Genomic DNA, 16584 nt, shown 5'->3' with positions numbered 1-16584 from the left:
TTGTATATAAAATTCTGTACAATTCTTGTATTGTTCACCATTTCGAAAGTAGAAGGCCTTACCTACTTGGTTATTGCAGTTTTGGTGGGATTCAACCCTCACCCAATTTTTTTCCCTATAGTGCTTGTTTTAGATTTGCTGAATCTAGATCTCATTATGTTTTGCAAATTTGAAGTATTCTTGTGGCATCAATCATAATCCCTTTGTCTATACAAAATAATTGCAATTGATAATCTTTGCGTCGCAATACTGAAACAACATTCTCGATAGATGGCGGCAAGGTCACTCAAGTATGATGGACAACACTCTACAATCCATGAACGAGAATAATTCCCCCTCACCATACTACATGTCCACCAACGTTGTACAACCTTGATAGTATATGTGTCCTAATCATCCATTGAATTGTCTCAAGTACTTGTATGTTGAATGTAGGTGACTTACGTATACACCTCAACACAACCCAACCTACACCATTCACTTCGTACACCACAATACCCTTCCCCTTACACTGTACAATTTACTCTGCAATCCTTCTTCCCTCCACTTTACGACCTCGCCTCTCTCTCTCTCTCTCTCTCTCTCTCTCTCTCTCTCTCTCTCTCTCTCACACACACACACACACACACACACTTATGCTCCCTCAGTCTCTACCCCTAACCACCATATGCCCTAACCACTTCCTCTCTTTATTGTACAATGGAAACCTTTTGTCCCTACCGTGCACCACTCTTCAATCAACCACCATACGAACCATCAAAGAGACTTTTAAGTGAAAGATGTCTTGAGGAAGTCATCTTTATTGACTATAAAAGCTTTACTTTGAGAAAAAGGAAATCATTCTCTTAGCTATAGATCTTATTATTTTGGGAAGTTGTTGAAGTTTTTCAACAAGGATTTCTTGAGGACTGATTCATCTTGATCTGTGCATTAATTTTCTGTTGTTATATAGCAAATTCAATCAGTATTCTGGACTGAATTGGGGCATCTATGTTTTCAGCCTTTATGACGGTGATCATTGTGACTAGAAGGTAATTTTGGTATTGCAAGTTTGGTGTCTGTATCGCTCCAATATTTATCAAGCTAGGTGGCCAATTTGTTCTGAAATTGGTGTTAGAATTGTCATTCATTTGCATTCATTGGGCAGCACTTCCTACTGGGTGTTTGAGGCTGTGATTGGGCACTTGATTACCCAATCGATCGCAATATATTCAACGCCACTGAGTACATTTACCCTGCTGTGATATTCACATGCCACTGGCATGCATTTTCCTACTGCCGTATGAGTTATCTCAGCCGCTGGAGCTTCCTTTCAACAGCCATAATCTCATTGGCGGAGTGGCGTCTGGCTTAGGGGGCAGCATCCTTAGACTAGGAGCTGCAATTTGGTTTTGTGCTGGAGTTGTATGTGGTTTCATCCTACCTAACTGCTGCAATCAATTTATGTGACAGTTACATACAGGTTATTTTTTATAATTGCAATTTATTTGATAGCTGTTATAATAATTTGCAAATACCATAATTGCAAATCATTGGCCTTGCTTGGCATTTCAGTTTGTAATCAATTGCATTAAATTCTAATATTATTGGAGTCACAAGGAGTTGAATGTCAAGAGTTGTCTCATTGATATTTAGTTATCATGTCTACTGACTGTAGTTTCACATTTTATGTGTAGAAATAATATGTATGCACTTGAATGGTCAAAAAAGGTTGGATCTATACTTTAGCTCTTTGCCTGGATATCTAATAACCATTGCAAGCGTCTTAACGAAATTTGAAACCATTACAAGCAAGCAAAAGTAATCTAAATAATAAAGGACAACAAGATAGAGGTTTCATGCAAAGTATTTGACGAATGTCAAACATCTAATAAGTGAAGTAATTTGATGGTGTTGGAGCTAGAACTGGTTGGGGTTCTTACATCAGATTTTGTACTTACTCTCCTGTACTCATTACAGCCGAAGGCCTCAGCATATTGAATTCAAGCTCCCTTCATTGCCCTTGCTGGTGCAGATCACTACATTGGTGCAGGCAGACATGTTCAAGTACAATACAGAACACAGCATATACAAGGGTAGCATGTATGATAAAACACTTGAAATTGATGGCCACAAGATTACAGTTACTTCCAAGAGGCTTGCACTTCAAGATTAGTATACTCAATGCGAAATTGCAAAAGATGTATGCTAAAGTATGCTCCAAATTGTTTGTGTCAGGACCCTGTAGAGATTCTATGGGATGATTTTGGAGCTGATTATGTTGTAGAGTCATTTGTATTTACTACAGCTGAAACGGCAGATGTGCACATCTTAAGGTAGTGATTTCTGGGGTTAATGGGAACTCATTCGATAGGTGGACAACACATATGATGTTCTGAATAATGTTCTTTTCCTTTTGAAAACCTAAACTAATAGAGAAACAACTTTTGGCTCTTTTCTTGGGTATTTTACAATTGATTGTAGTATTTAATATTTTGTTTTGCGACTGTATGGCCCTAAAGAGGTTGTGATTTCGGCTCCATCAGCAGACCCCCCTATTATTGTGGTTGGAGTTAATGAAGAGACTTATAAGTCTGAGATGGCTATTGTTTCTAATGCAAGGTCCACAATTAAATGTCTTGCTTTCCTAGCAAAAGGTAGACAAACCGACCTCACTTTTAGGTTATTCTTTTAAGTGATCTCACCTTCTACTGAGAAGAGTTGGCAAATGTGTGCCAGTATCTGCCAAATTAATGTTTTCCATATATTTTCTCTAAATACAAGGTTAATTAATTGTAGTGTGCCCAAAAGATTTGATGTTGCTATGGGTTGTTGGCATTGATGTTGTTAATAATGACTTGGATTGCATCCCCAACCATGGGAAAATTTTTGCAGGAGAAGAACAATTTAGTTGTAACCTCACTGGATTATATTAAGGGCACATACAATTGTGCTATAGACAATTCCGGTATCCCTCAATATGGTCGATCAATTATCAGGACTGTGACTTAGAGTAGGAGAATCACGACGCCTGCAAGGAATTTGATACATTGGCTGACTTTAAGTCACACCCTCGAGGACTTCCTAGAATGGTTATGGTTGATTGTGAAGGTAACTTTTCAACCTTCTTGTTGTCTAGTCTCTCTTTCTAATTGTATAATTGACAAGTTCTTGTACTGATTACTGTTCTGGAATTCAATTATTGCTTTGGTTGTGAAGGTTTATAACTCTATTGTGTAATATGTTTGAGCAAATGTATGTTTGTTTCTATTTTTTAGTGTTCTTTAATGCTAGTTTGAAATGATTCTTATCATCTGGTATGCTGACAGGTTTTTGTTGACTGCTGAGCTTCACACAAGCGACACACCTGGATTGTTTTTTTTCAATCCAGAATGTCAAGATTTAATGGTTTTCTTCATTATAACTTGTTTTTTTATTGGGCAGGTCTAATGAGAATTTATCAATCTGAGAATTCCATGGAGCATGAGTAGTGGGTCCATCACCCAGACAAGGGATGAGTGTGCTGTGATACTTTTCTTGTTGATTGAACGCACAGGAGCTTCAATACCCTTTGTTCCTGTTCTCTTAATGGATTTTAGGATTTTCTTTGATTTGTTTTTAATAATTATTTGCACAAAATTAGTTCTTTGTTTATAGTGTTTTTATTTGTTTTTAATTATCAGTAAAGGATTTACTGGGGCTGTCTCTGTAATGTAAAAAGAGGACTTTCATCTTTTGAAACAAACACTACAAGGCATACATGCTAATTTATTTGCAAAAGTAGTGTGGGTTCCAAAGGCTATTTGGGAAAGAAATGCACTCACCAACAGTGTCCAAAAGATTACATATGTACATCCTAGCTACAGACTGATTTACTTGTATATTCAATAATTGTTTCTACTATATTGTCATTCATAATTGCACCAAGCAATAGCAGTGACTGTTTCACTCCTATATTTTTTATTAGAGAGGGACTCCAGCTCCACTGCAGCTCTTCTTCATTTCTATATCTTAATTTGATTAGCCCAAATGGACCCCACATCTGTCCAGCGCCAAAACCACAAAACTACTTACCATTCAATGAATTTCCTCATGCTGGAAACTATCACTCAAAATCATATCTCTGAATACCAAATCAGATTTTCTCTAAATCAAATTTTCTCGAAATCAAAGGAGGTTTCCTTTCTGCGATCAAATCAAACCAGATTTCCTCATGCAGTCAAATCAATACTTTGCAATAAAGTTTTTTATGATCTCTAGCTCAAGAATCAGACAATATTTTTAAATTTTCTTTTAGCTTGTTATAAATATGTTACAAAGATCAATCTAGGTGTTTTATTTCATAGGGTTGCATGGTATTGTTCCTGCAAGCTGTGTCCAGTTTTCACATCAATATCACTAACAACATGAAAACATTTTTCAAAATCTTGAGGTTCGTCGCTATCCATGATTTTAATGAGTGATTTTTTGTGCTGTGATCTCTATTGAGAGAAGTAGTGTTTTTTCCTGAGTTTACCAGATGCTTGGGCTTCTGATCCCAAAATCCTTATCACTAAGAGGTGACTACCAGAAGGTTTTCATTATATAAAGAGAAAATCGCAGGCATTTATATCATCCATGTCTAGGCTTAAAATTTTTTAATGGCCTTCACTCCAGATGTTTTCGGATTACTAAGCCTTTGATGCCTACAAATGCTGGGAGTGACTCCTATCAGTGAACTGCAAAGCTAGTTTTATTGAGTTAGACTTTAAACTAAATGATATCATAAATATTTGATGGAAAACCTCCCCACCTCATGTCATAGAACAGTGAAAGTTCAAATATTGATTTGATTATTTTTTGAAATTTGGTATGAAATTCTTTAAACATTGTAAATTCCTGCCTGTCATTGCGTTGAATTGACTTCATTTGTCTGCCACAGATCTATGGTCTGGCTTTCACAGGGAGTTGGATTTGTTCCTTTTGTCTGCCACTTTCCCCTATTGTTTGACGCTCAATTTCTCTATGCCTTCCGATTGCCTTTATGCACCAAAAATGTCATAATTTTAATCACATTCGGTTTTCTTGTTAGAATTTGGGTTTATTTTGTTACTCAAATAGTCTAGGCAGACAAGTACTCTTAGAAATGGGAAGCCTCAAACACAATTCCAAGCATCCATTGTGACAATCAATGTCATTTAGGGTCGAGTAAATTTGGGATTTTGCACAAGAATATATGGGACTGGGCTTCTATTACTCCCCTGACAATCTGGTTGTCCTTTCAGTGCAAGGTTTAGCACGGTTAGTCGTTGCTTCATCAGTGACCCTTTAGTGCACATGCACTGTAAAGGCATTTCTTCCTATTTGCTGGGTTATCACATTTTATTAGAGACACTGGATTTTGTCTCTGTTGTGTTCAATTGCAAAGCTTCAACTTTTTCTACCTTTAATTACATGGTTAGTGAGCTGTTTGATGCTCATTTGTGCCCTGGAAAACGATTTTTCAAATTCTAGAGGCAATCTTCTATCAGAACCCATTCTAATTAGCCATAACTAAAATGAGTTATTAAATTATGAATAGGTGCACGAAAACCCATTACTGAATAGTCAAATCCATAAGTTACTCCTTTTTGACAAAGCAGGGAATTTTGGCAGGATGACATTTTTTTATTTTGGTGGTTGAATTCTCTTTTGTGTAATGGCAGAAAAAAGCCTCTTGAAGAAAATGATTTGCCTCAAGTATGTGAGGAATATTAGGCAGAGAAATGTTATATGAAATTCACTGAAGAGCTAGTTAGGCAAAAATGAAAAAGATCATCTGCTAATTCATCTGTCTTTTGGGCTCTAGCTTGTTGTCCTTGGAAAAGTCTAGCAAGGACTGGGATCTATGCATTTCGCAAAATAACAACTGTCTTGTCGACCACTTGTTTTAAATGAGTTTATTGGATTTTCAAAAGGCAAACAATCCTTCAAATTTGGAAGGCACTCTTTAATGGGAGCTCTCTTTCTAGCAAAGCTCCTAAAGCCCCTATCTCAAAGCAATGGTATTTTGGCACTAGAAGGATTGGTCTCAGGATGCGCTCCTCATTAGTAAAAGAAATCTATGAGAAACAATTAAAGCTATCCAATGAAGCTAAACAGGTCCATGGAGCAGGAGAGATCATGGGCTATATGTCTATAGATGCTTATTATATAGGTAAATTTCCCTTTTGGCCTCACCTGACTTGGAGAACATTTCTCCATCTTGTAATTGGCTTAAGTGTCCTTTCACATATGATTGGATGGGCTACAGTAGCAGCCATGAAAATTATCATTCTAAGTTCTAACCATGATTTGTAATTCTCCATTGGCAAAAAAACAGCATAAATTCCAAATTGAACCCGTCAGTCCAAGATGAACAATTAAGAGCTGTCACAGAAGCTCTTATTCACATGAAGTCACTGAAATGGCATGCATGGGCAAAACGTATCAAATCTGGTATAGAAAAGTTGTGCAAGGTAGAGTAGGAAGGGTTATCGGCATTTCAGTTTTGAACAACATAGAGTATGCTATTGCTTTGGTCACCCCCAATTTTGGTTGCATCTGCTACATTGATCCAAGAGGATCTTCAGGACCTAAAATTGAAGTGTTCCAGTTTCTCTCAGGAGCAGTGCCGCTGCGTAGAGCACAAAATTCTGAATCCGGTGCTACTTGAACAGGCGAAAGAGGAGTCTGTTTTCTCAAGTTACGCATGGTCAAAGTTTGGGTCAACCTAGGCCTTCGAGCAGGTGAAATTTTGACCAACTCAGAATCAGTTAGAAGTGGTGTCAGTTCGGAGGGCTCGTTGACACGATCACAACAAAATTTGTTTCGTCAAATTTTGAGTTCGTATGTCCGAGATAGGACTGGTCAAAGCTCGGTCAAAGGCTGGTCAACTCAGACATTAGGGATGAAAAAAGGTGAAAAAATTCATCATTACCAAATTGATCGAAGTTGACATCAATTCGAAGGTCTTGTCGTCACGATTCCAACAGCGTTCGTTTCGTCAAAGGAGTTCATACGCAAAAGTTATGAGCAGTCAAAGATGATTAGGAAAATGGTTGACCGATGATGTGGCATGACATCAGCATGATGACACAAAAAATACAGTTAGCATTCTCAGCCAGTCAAATGTTGACACTTTGCATTATAGGGCAGAAAGTATGTGCCACGTATTTGGCGAGGAAGCCCACGTGGCACGACCTCAAGAGCCCATGTGGCAAGTCTGCTTAGTTGGCAGTCCACGTGTCAATTACAAAATTTTTGTTTCGGCATATGAAGGGGTCGCCGGGAATCGAACCCGTCACCTTTGAGCTCCAAACCCTCGGCGGTAGCCGTAACTTCAATGTGTATTTGGCATAGGTTTTATTTAAACCTTCCTGCCGAAAATTGGAGATAAGGGAAGCCGCCGGCAGGGTTGGAACCCTAGACCGGCGGACCAATCAAAACGTTAACCGCCGTTGCACCAAATACGCAGTTTGTTATATTAAGTGGCGACATTTTATTTAACTTGTAACAGTCCGCCAAGCACCCTTTTTAAATATAGATAATTGTTAATTGGTGATAACTTATTATCCCCAAATTTGGTTAAGGCCAAATTTATAAAAGGCCAAAGGGGGATTTTGGATATGGGGTTAATTAATAAGCCCCATATTTAAAACAATTTGTTTAAACCTAATTTTGGCTTATTTTTATGTATAAAAGGAGACTAGGAGGGTCTCCTAAGGGGGATCCATTAGTTGATCATCCAATTCTTCCCAATTCTTCTCGTAGAAATTCTTCTTGTAAGCCAAGCTTTCCTTGGAGGAATCCATGTTTTGTAAGAGCTGTTGCAAAGCTTCTTCTCGTTCTTCTGTAAGGACGTCTTGCCAACATGGGAGCTATTGTCATAGGTGGAGTTGCTTTCTTGAAACCTCTTGTAAGGCGAAAGCTGACTTCTTTTTGTAACTTGTGGCGTTTCCAAGTCTTGAAGTCAATAGATTGATTCATTTTTCTGGCGAATCTGGAGATGTAGCCGATTTTCAGTGAACTCCGTTATCATCTCGGTTCTATTCTTTTGTGATTAATCTTGCAGTTGTTTCTTTGAGCTTAGTAGATTAGAGGTTTGGATTTACATATTGGATTCAGATTGGTAATTAAAAGATCTTGATGTTAGATTTACTAATGTAATCTTTGTAAGTCTAACTCGTGAACTATTCCAAGTAAGTGCTCGATTAGTTTTACGGATCAAGTGGTATCAGAGATAGAATCATTGGTCTTTAATCAGATCATACATTTGCAACATGCTACTTAAAATCTCTTCAACTCCAAGAAATGTTTTCACATTCATAGCTACTGTGCTCCTTGTTCAAGAACCAATTCAAGTAATGCCTAATGTCATTGCTGTTATCATTCAGGTGAAGATCTCGTTGAGGTGTTTCTCCAACTTTCTGGAAAGCAATGAGTTGCAGGATCAAACCGTTGAGTGGTGTACTCAACAATGTCTGAACACGCTATCTTTGTCAAATCAGTGACGTTAAGTTATGATAGCCTTGATAATATCAACATGGAGGCTGATCATGGTCAAAAAGGGGTTGTTTGTGACGAAGCTGGATCTGGAAAATCAACTGTTTTAGCTGCAATATTGGTAGGTACCAAAGCTGGGGGGAAATGTGACTATCCTTTGTATCTACTATTCTCTTAACCTGCTTATTGACCCACTTTCCTTTATGTGATTGTTCTGATCTCTTGCTTCCACGGTCACAAGTCTGTGGCACTCTTGCATATGTTTCTCAGACTATGTGGATTCAAAGTGGAACAGTCCAGGACAACATATTATTTGGGAGGCTCCTGTACAAGAAGAAATATAAAGAGGTGATCCAAAAGACCTCATAAGAGGAGGACCGGGAGTAATTAAGGATCTCCCCTTTGGTGATCTAACCAAAATTGGGGAGTGAGGTGTCAATTTTAGTTGTGGTCAGAAACAACATATACAACTTGTTCATGATCTGTAACAGGATGCTGATATTTGTCTTTTGGGCAATCCTTTCGGTCTGTGTTAGCAGATTCTCTCCTGGACCTGGGAATTCCTGGTTCAATTCTCTCAAAAGTCTGGTCCTTGTAAAATTTTGTCAAAAGTCTGCCACAGAGACCAAATTTCGGTGGGAATTCTCTGAGAGGAACCCATGCAGAATTCAGATGACTTTTGGATGACTTTGGTTTCCAGAAGAGGAACGCGGGCAGAATTTTGAGAGATTTTGGTTGAAAAACACCCTATGTTTACTTTTTAATTTTTAATTTTTTTGTTGCCAAAGTAGACTTAAGCACATGATTAGATTCAAATTACTAATCATATTTAATTTGAATTAAATGCTACTTTAGCAGAGGAATTAGGATGTATAGAAGTGCCATGCATCTATTATGGAATGTATGTAATACACCACAATACATGCATATAGGCTAACATGTATAGAAAACTATGGGTTGAACAAAATCGGGATAATTCTGGATCCAGAGCCTACTTTCTTGGCTTCATCCAATCTGATCCAAAGCTGCTTTCTTTGAATCATTGAGTACGAGAATTGATGTGTGAAGCTTACAATATGGTAGCAATCACAACATTTTCCTTAAATGGGCCAATAGCGTTAATTTTTGTGCTACATATTTGCAACAGCAGAATGGTGAAGATTTGCTTGATTGTTTTTGATGATATTTGATCAATGAAGGTTGATTATTAATGTTGACATTATTGTTTTTTAACTAAAGCATTGACATGGTGCTGTACTTTTCTATGTTGTTTTAATATTAGCATAGTGGTGTCGTCAGTAAACATTGGGTAGCCGATGGGTAGATTAGCATTGTCATGTAGCCGACGGACCCCTTTGGGAAGATTCGGCAGGAAGTATATATACCCCATCCGAGATCATTTTAAATCATCATTAGATGGATTATGTAGTCTCTTGGCATATGCGAATAATAAAAGGAGTACTGTTGTTTTTGTTCATTGTCTGTATGCATTAATCTATTTACCTTACAGTAAACATTTGGCGTCATTGTCTGATGGACCTAGAACGACGATAGAGGAACATAGACTAATTCGAAATCAACTTAACAAGGATAGAAATAAGCGAAAGGGAAAAGATGGAATACGCACCGCACAAGAAAATTTAATTTTCGCACAACAGGCCGAACGGAGATGGAGGTTTCAACAACTTGCCGATAAATACCGAAGCATTGAGGAATTGTTGGAGACTCAACAAGTAGTGGAATTGGTGGAAGAAGCAAGGGAGGAATTTTTGAACCTATATTCGCTGAGGGAAGAGAATCCAGACAGAAGGGAATTAACTCGCACGACTCGCACAGCTCGAAGTGCCGAGGGAGCATGAGCATGGAGTGAACTCTTCGTCTACAATACACTTTTGGAACAGACAATTTTGCTTAATGAAGACCCTTCTTCACCAAAGAACACAACTGTTGGAAATAAGACAACTATCGAAGAGAGCATCGATGTGGGAGTACAGAGCGCTGGTGTGTGAGTGCAAAGCAGCGATGTGGGAGTGCAGAATAGCACCAATGAGTGAGTGTAGAACAATGCTAGTGTGGGAGTGCAAAACAACATCGGTGTGGAAGTGTCAAACAACGCCCGTACACACAATCAAGTAATAATGGCTGGATGGAAGGAAAAGTTGCCAAAGTTTGATGGTGGTGGAATAGTCGATCCAATCCGACACTGTAAAACATGCGAAACAATTTGGAGGGCGAATGGCATAACAGATACAAATGAATGGGTCACAAATTTTCGGCAACCCTAAGGGGTGTAGTAATTGATTGGTTTCCCGATATGGATCCCTAAAAATTAACAAATTGGGTGGACGTGAAAAAGGAATTTACCACCAAATTTCAACTGTTGCGCGACGACAATGAGATCGTAGCAGAGATATACAACACGAAGCAAGGGAAAAATGAAATAGTTCAAGTATATGCTAGAAAATTGAAAGACTTAATAAACAAGATGGAAAGTAAGCCAGCGGATGGGCTGCAAAAGAGATGGTTCATTGAAGGACTACACCCAAAGTTACAAACGAAGATGAAGATTGTGCCACCATCGTCATACACTGAAGCATACAATCAGGCGATGAACTTAGAAAGTGAGTAGAAAACAAAAAAGAAGAAGAGTAGCTCATCCGAGTCAAATGATGATGCATCTTCGAAAGAAGAGAGCAACGACAACGAAAAGGGAAGCAAGAAGGTCCGAGCCCTCTAGAAGCATATGATCCAAATGATGAAAGAATTTAAAAACATGCAGAAAGAGACAAAGGGAAACGACCTCTGGTGCACGGAATGTAAGAAAAAAGGTGAGACAAAGGGATCCTGTCCAAAGAACTAGTTCTGCAAGATCTGCCAAACTTTGGGACATTCCACAAAAGAATGCCGCTTCAATATGAAAACAAGAGGACCTCAACAAGTGCTCCTGACGTAGGAGGCTTCCACGTCAGAAGGAAGCAAAAACACCAGTAATGAGGGTGCCACATCAGAAGGGTACATAAATAATAGGCAAGGGCAAAACAACAAGGCCAACAATAATAATGGAAGCCGTAGCCGAATTCAGTACGATGCAAACAACCGTTGGATGGTACAATGTCGAGCATGCAATTTGTGGGGCCACTTTGCCCAAGACTGTACAATGGCAAATGCACCGAAGTTGTTATGCAGATGGTGCGGTCCTAGAGATCATGAAGATGCCAAGTGCACAAAATTAGGAGTGGATCTTATCACCATCAAGAAGGATGAAGAGGAGGTTCTAGCAATCACATGGAAGCAAGAAAAATTGTACCCTGACCCGATGGAGGAAAAGAAGAGATTAGAGGAAGCACAGGTGGGAATTGAAAAGGCAGTGCAGGCAGACAAAGCACACTTGAATGACACTACTGGTACCTTAGCAAGAAACTATGCAAAACAGAACATCGTACGATAGATATTACAAACTGAAGTGCCAGTTAAGATAAATGATCTGCTGCTCACAATGCCTCAACTCCAATTGGCACTCACAAGCATCACTCCCACTGCTAAATTACCAAGAGAACAAGGAAAGGAGAAAGAAAGTAGAGCAAGTGCAGAGGACACAATGTTGCTAGCCCTTACATCCGAAAGGCATCTGACAGTTGTTGAGATGGGAATTTTGGGAACGGTTCTGACAGACACAATTGTGGACAGAAGGTCCGGCATGAATGTGTTACCGGAGGATACCAGGAAGAGGTTGGGACAGCCAACGTTGTGGCCACCTACATTCCAATTGCTCACGGTAGACCAACATGGGATCAAACCATTGGGAACCTTGATGGCAAAACTGGTAACTATTGGAATGCAACCATTTTTATTGGACTCTGTGGTCATCCCATTGAAAAGAAAAGGATATGACGCTATTTTGGGATAGAATTGGTTAGTGCAAGCAAAAGTAAAACACGGTTGGAAATGAAATACCGTATCAATGGAGTGCGAACGTAAAAGATTCATAATTGACCTGCACACGCAAATGGTAGGTGAGGAGGCAACATTATCAGACTCAAAAGGTAAAGGTGACCATGATGATAAAGGAAAGAAGAGAATGGAATTGGATGGAGTATTGAGATTAGGAGGATCAAATGAGGACGACCTAGACTCGGTGAATGACCTTTTCCATTGGCAGATAGAGGACTACAAACTCTTTTCGAGCTATAATATGTTAAGGGTCGACGAAGATGAGAAAGAAGAGGAAAATAAATGACCAAAGGAATACAAAGAAGCGGAAGAAGGAAAGGCGGTTACGGCTGAAGCTGAGGGGAAGAACATACAGTACAAACCCAATACACAATGAATGAATTGCGCAGAAAGAAAATGTTGCACTGCACCATGAAATTAGTAGAAAAATGTCAACAGCAAAGAAATAAACTAGATAAGCAACGACTACAGGCACGATGGGCCACGAAAGTTACACAAAATAGGTGGAATATATGGTAGGAGAAGCTGAAGTATAGCAGACGGAATGAAATCAAACTAGGGAAGATTAAAGTCAAATGGGTCGGGTCACACTAGATCCGGGAAGTAGGTGATAACAGAGCAATAAAGTTATGGACACTGGATGGATAGGAAATTCAAAAAATGTTGAATGGTGGCAAGTTAAAAATATATCATGTGTGACCTATTCCGTCGTCGACGAGTATCGAGGAGCAGTAAAATTCTAAGTAAAAATTAATTAATTAAAAAAAGAAAAATGAAAAAAAAAGTGAAGTGTTGCAAGAGTGTCCTGCAAACACCTATTCCACAGACCTTGGGTATCCACTGGACACGAAGTGTCTTGCAGACATGTGGCCGCAGATCACATGTCCTGCAAAGTTTGAGTCTTGCGGTGGAGAGTTCCACGGATATTCCTGCATGTGGATTTGTGCATTTTCGCAGACTAGGTTGTATACGTCCCGTGGACAAAGTAATTTCGCAACGACAACATTCTCGTGGACAGAGTAATTTTGTAGCGACAACATTCCCGTGGATAGAGTAATTTTGCAAAGACAACATTCCCATGGCAGCAACAAACATTCCCATGAACAGTAATTCCGTAGGGACAACATTCCCGTGGATTGTTTTTCCTGTCCTTCACAGCTCTACATTCCGTGTCAAATGAATGCAAGGGGTATTTTGTGTGAGTTTAGCGGTGATGCAGCAACGACACTAATCTTCAACTCGGAAGACAAAAGCATCAGAGTAGTTAAGAGTGATAGAGAGGCAATTATCAGTCAATTTAGTTATCAATCATGGGAAGTGTGACCAGTTGATGAGATCTGGAACTGCTACAGGCATAGTTGCCAAAGGTGGAGAGATCAACAGAGCATGCCTTTTGAGAGGGGTGATACGCTTTGAGGTACTTAGAGTAGGTGTTGGACGTGAAGTTGTCTTGGTGGATGCATAGAGAGCTTTAGAGGAGCTGATCATCTAGTTGAAGACTGTACAACAACACTTGGCTTAGGGTACCGAGGAGTTGGAAACAGAGAAAGCGGCACGGGTGGCTATCAAGGTCAACTAAGGAACCAGTATTATGTTAGCAAAGGCTACAAATGCAATGTGGTTTGGAAACCAGTTTGGTGTAGGCATAGGACGATTATGAAAGTGGTGTGATAGAAACAGATCTATCTTATTGTAGTTAGTCAGTTAATGTATTCCATTTTGTTAATTTATCTCAAATATTTTGTAATTGTCATTCAGAGATGACTTTTCTTTTGGGGGGATGATGTCATCAGTAGAGATTCGTAGCTAATGGGATGATGTTGTCAATAGAGATTGTGTGGCCGACAGGATGATGTCATCAGTAAACATTGGGTAGCCGACATGTAGATTATCATTGTCATGTAGCTGACGAACCCCTTTGGGAAGGTTTAGCGGGAAGTATATATACCTTATCTGAGATCATTGTAAATTATTGGACAGATTATGTAACCTCTTGGCATATGCGAATAATAAAAGAAGTATTATTGTTCTTGTTCATTATCTGTATGCATTAATCTATTTACCCTATAGTAAACAAGTGGTGTATTAACTTAGGCATTGTTGCATCTATATGTGTGTGTGTGTGTGTGTGATATTTTTATTTTTATTTTTTAAATATTCTTGTATGTACAGACCCAAAACGAATTTGAAGCCTACCTAAAAAAAATTTGAACGAATATCAAACCCAAATTGGAACCGACAAGTTAGCTTTCAATGTTGGAATCGACAACTTAGCTTTCAATTTTGTTGATGCTCATACCACTACTGACCTGTTTAAGGTTCTTAAATAATGCCACTTTTCTCTATCGTATTGGCTTTCTTTTGATATAAACTTCCTGAAATATAATGTATATGGGAGCAATCTCATCTCAATCTACTTTCTAGTTTATGATCATTTTGTTTCCTTTGTTTACGACTACATAATGGATGCACTTTCAAAAAGGATGGTGATCCTTATAACACATTGAGCCGATTTTCTAATAGCATTTGATACCATACTGGGTAGTCATGAAAGAGATGTCTGATTGCATATGTATTTCCTAAGGGAGTTACATCAAGATGCTTTCTAGTTACTGAAATAAAATGTTGCTCCCATAGTTTATATGAATTTAATTGTAGAAATTCCTTCAACTTCGTCTCAAATAAGTGGGAGTTATCAAGAGTTATTAGCCTCTAGTGAGGCATTCCAGGATCTTGTGAATGCACATAAAGACACAATGGGTTCTAACTAATCAGCAAGTAGAATGCCACCCTCAAAATAAAAACCTGTGAGTCAAGAAAATGAAATTCAACAGATCAAGTCCCAAAGGAATAGGAGAGATCATCCAGAGCACCTAAAATGGATCAATTAGTTAAAAAGGAGGATATAGAAACTGTTGTAGTCAAAAGTTTTGAAATGAATACTAACCCCATCACAAAAAGCATCAAAATGTAAGTGTCAATAGAAAAAATTGATAAACACTAAAGCAAAGGATATGTCAAACTCAAAATAATAACTGGAACTCACCATCACTCCATGGGTTCATGTGCATGCCCTACATGTGATGTCCCCAGAGTGGGCCCCTAACGGAAGGTGACGTAGGTCTGTCCGTGCGATTTTTCGCTACCACGTGTCCGGGGTCCTCGCCAGTGAGGCTATCCTGGGGTTGCCCCCTTAACGCGGGGAGGTGTTGTTTACTAACAGTCCAGGCTTTTGGTGCAACGGTTACTAACAGTGGTACCAGAGCTATAAGTCCTGCCATCCTGTGGAGGTCTTATAGGGAATTTGGAACAGCTGGATAGAAGGGAAAGTGTTTGACGAAATGTCAAAACACTAAAATCAGAACATTTATGTTTGAGCATGCGACAGAGGCTTTATAATTTCCACAATACCAAAGCAAGACAAGATAGGATTTCAGACTTGCAGAGCGAACAGTCTAGCACATCTGTACAGGTGGACATAGAATCTAGTCATACAGACACAGGGGAGGTATTCTTTGATCAAGACTACGACTACAATATGGATAGAGGCGGGAATGTCGGTCCAGATCAGCGAGAGGAAAGATTTTTACAGTTATTAGACACCTTGGCACAGGGACAACGATTAGCCGAACAAAGAGCACAGGAACAAAATCAGAGAATGGAGCTTATGATGGAGATGATGGCTCGTCAAATGGGGTTGAACGCTAACATAGGTGGAGGAAATAATCAGAATGGTAACAATCAGAATGGGAATAATCAGGATGGGATACATAATGGAGGCGAACAAATTGGGAACAATTTCGGTCATGCACCCCAGCAAGCTAGGACAGTGAGTTCGAGGCCTATGATTCCCACGTTCCCTCCTAGAGCTCCAGAGCAGCCAGCACCAGAACCCCAGATCACTGACATACAGGATCAGCTGAGGAGAGATTGGGAAGCAGGAGGTCCAGATTTTACAGCTGCAATCACCTTTAGAGAGTATATGGATGTGCGGATGAAGCATATGCCCCGTGGACATGACAGGACTTAGAGCTATGAGCTACGAAAGAAAGTAGGGAAACTTCAGTTACCATATTATGATGGCTCGGGGAAGTCTACAGCAAGAGCTTGGGTTCAAAAACTTGACACATACTTTCAATTGAACCCTATGTC

The 16584-nt window shown here is 39.2% G+C and overlaps 1 long non-coding RNA gene and 1 pseudogene across 2 annotated transcripts in view; both read left to right on the top strand.

The window, feature by feature from the left end:
* LOC149555536 (uncharacterized) overlaps positions 1–3882 on the top strand; it is a 106929-nt gene extending 103047 nt beyond the window's left edge. The window contains exons 6-11 of one of the 2 annotated variants that reach the window (XR_016364511.1): positions 953–1031; positions 1148–1462; positions 1677–2315; positions 2502–2636; positions 2875–3090; positions 3309–3882. This is a non-coding gene — a long non-coding RNA (uncharacterized LOC149555536). The remainder of the gene's footprint in view (positions 1–952; positions 1032–1147; positions 1463–1676; positions 2316–2501; positions 2637–2874; positions 3091–3308) is intronic. The other variant, XR_016364512.1, reaches the window with a different exon arrangement.
* Positions 3883–5194: 1312 nt separating this feature from the next.
* On the top strand, positions 5195–15406 carry LOC149555535 (ABC transporter C family member 10-like; annotated as a pseudogene).
* Positions 15407–16584: the final 1178 nt, after the last annotated feature.

The sequence above is a fragment of the Cupressus sempervirens genome, chromosome 5 (genome assembly GCF_028749045.1).
Source record: "Cupressus sempervirens isolate cs-2001-9-10 chromosome 5, ASM2874904v1, whole genome shotgun sequence".
In the NCBI taxonomy this organism is placed as follows: domain Eukaryota; kingdom Viridiplantae; phylum Streptophyta; class Pinopsida; order Cupressales; family Cupressaceae; genus Cupressus; species Cupressus sempervirens.
The sequence above is the reverse complement of the archived record's forward strand: the minus strand, read 5'-3'. Positions and strand labels throughout refer to the sequence as shown.